At 38.2% G+C, this 2,394-nt stretch overlaps 1 pseudogene; it reads right to left on the reverse strand.

The window, feature by feature from the left end:
* Positions 1-1,388: 1,388 nt before the first annotated feature.
* On the reverse strand, positions 1,389-2,059 carry LOC113242196 (high mobility group protein B1-like; annotated as a pseudogene).
* Positions 2,060-2,394: the final 335 nt, after the last annotated feature.

The raw sequence follows: 2,394 nt of genomic DNA on the forward strand, positions 1-2,394 counted from the left end.
AGAAGAAAATAATTGATAATGATACGAACAAAAATTAGTAAAATAGAAAAGAGAAACGTAGTAGAAGGAATTAACAAGACTCAAGTTATTTCTTTGAAAACAACCAATAAAACTGATATTTTCCATTGTAAGATCCAATAAGAAAAAGAGAAGGCAAAAAAATAAATCCCCAAAAAGTAGGGGTAAAAAGGAGGTGATCACCAAAAACCCTACACACATCATGAGTGAGCTTATATTAATACATTGGAAAATTAAGCTAAATGAACAAATTATTAGAAGTGATAAATATAGCAGGGATTCTGAACACAAGTCAGCATACAAAACTCAACTGTATTTTAATGCGATAATTAAAATGAAAATGGGAATAATATAATTTCCAGTAAAATCAGATGAACCAAATACCTGGGGATAAAGCCAATGAAGTGCAAGGCCAGTTCACAGAAAACTTTAAAATACTATTGAAAATTTCTCTCAAATCAAGTAACAAATAAATAACTTGAAGATATAATACCATTTATAGATGGGAAGAAAATACCAGAAAGATGCCAATAAATCTCAAGATGGACATAAAATTAAATTCAACCCCAATGAACATCTTGGAATACTTTGATATTGAAAGGGACACATAAAAATTCAAAAGCCAAAAATAGCCAAGATATTCTTAAAGAATAATAAAGTCAGAGGACTTGCTTTATAAAATAGCAAGCATTATTTTTATTTATTTATTTTAAAGATTTTATTTCTCTGAGAGAGAGAAAGCGTGCACACATGTGGGGGAAGGGCGAGAGGGCGAGAGGATCCCAAGCAGACTGCATCCTGAGCGTGGAGCCCCACGTGCCGCTCCGTCACAGGACCCTGAGATCATGACCTGAGCGGAACCAAGGCTTAAATGACTGAGGCACCCAGGCACCCCTATTATTTTTTTAGTTATATTTACTTAGAAGCATTCAAAATGTCAACAAAACAGCTGCAACTTTTTTTTTTTTTTTTGCAATTACAAAGTGGTATTGAGTTCACAGAACAACAGTTATTTTGTGTAAGCTGCATCAGAGACAACTGCAGATGGAAAAACTATCATCCCCACGTGTAACTAATTTGTGCTGGGCACCAACAGGAACCTGCTTTGAATTCCCACGCCAAGTTCCAGCCCCCATGCAGTACCGGGCAAGGTTAGTAGCTACTGAAAATACCACCAGGACAGGGCTATCTAAAGACACATTCGGTAGTATGTTGCCTACACAAAAAAAGACACTGTACAGTTTAAAAAAACAAATCTCACACAGCCTTACATTTCAAGTTTTTTTCTTTAAAAGGAGTGGGATGCGTACGGGGGCGGGGAGGTTACATGCTTTACAGACAGGGAAAAAAAAAAAGGCACCAGAACCAACTTATTCATCATCATCTTCATCTTCTTCTCATCCTCTTCATCTTCCTTGTCTTCCTCCTCTTGCTTCTTTTGCTTGCTTTTCTCAGCCTTGATGACTCCCTTTTTTGCTGCATCAGGTTTTCCTTTAGCTCGGTATGCAGCAATATCCTTTTCCCACTTTTGCTGCAGCTTAGCAGCCTTCTTTCCATGCAGCTGCTTGTTATCTGAGGCAGTTTTACCCCACATCTCTCCCAGTTTCTTTGCAACGTCATTAATTAATAGGCTGGGATGTTCTCCTTTGACTTTTGGGCGATACTCAGAACAAAACAAGGAAAAGGCCGAAGGAGGACTCTTCGGTGCACTGGTGTATGTGCTGAAGTGAGCACAAAGTGTGCACTGGGATCCTTGGGATTCTTTTTTGTTTCCTCTTTAGAGGGAATATAAGTTTTCATTTCTCTTTCATTATGGGCCTTGTCCGCCTTTGCCGTATCTTCAAATTTTCCTTTGTCTTTAGCAGACATGGTCTTCCACATCTCTGAGCGCTTCTTAGAAAACTCAGAGAAGTTGACTGAAGCATCTGGCTGTTTCTTCTTGTGCTCCTCTTGACAAGTTTGCACAAAGAATGCATATGATGACATTTTGCCTCTCAGCTTCTTAGGATCTCCTTTGCCCATGTTTAATTATTTTCCCCAGCGAGGCTCAGAGTTGCCCAGTGCCCACCTGACTCTCACTTGCCCAGGCACTGTCTCTGTGGAGCACAGTGCACTGCAATGGTTGCTGCAAGCATTATTTTAAAGCTACCTTAATGAAGTTTGCTATTAGTGCCAGAATATAGATAACTGGAACAGAAGACAGAATTTAGAATTGATTCATATACATGAATACTTGATATAAAACAAAGTTGGCCATTGAAAACAATGGGGAAAGATTGTCTTTTCAGTAAATGATGCTGTATCAATTATATATTCGTATATCCAAATAGCCATATATCCAAGAAAAACTTTGCCCCTGCTTCAGACCAAAACAAA

The sequence above is a fragment of the Ursus arctos genome, chromosome X (genome assembly GCF_023065955.2).
Source record: "Ursus arctos isolate Adak ecotype North America chromosome X, UrsArc2.0, whole genome shotgun sequence".
In the NCBI taxonomy this organism is placed as follows: domain Eukaryota; kingdom Metazoa; phylum Chordata; class Mammalia; order Carnivora; family Ursidae; genus Ursus; species Ursus arctos.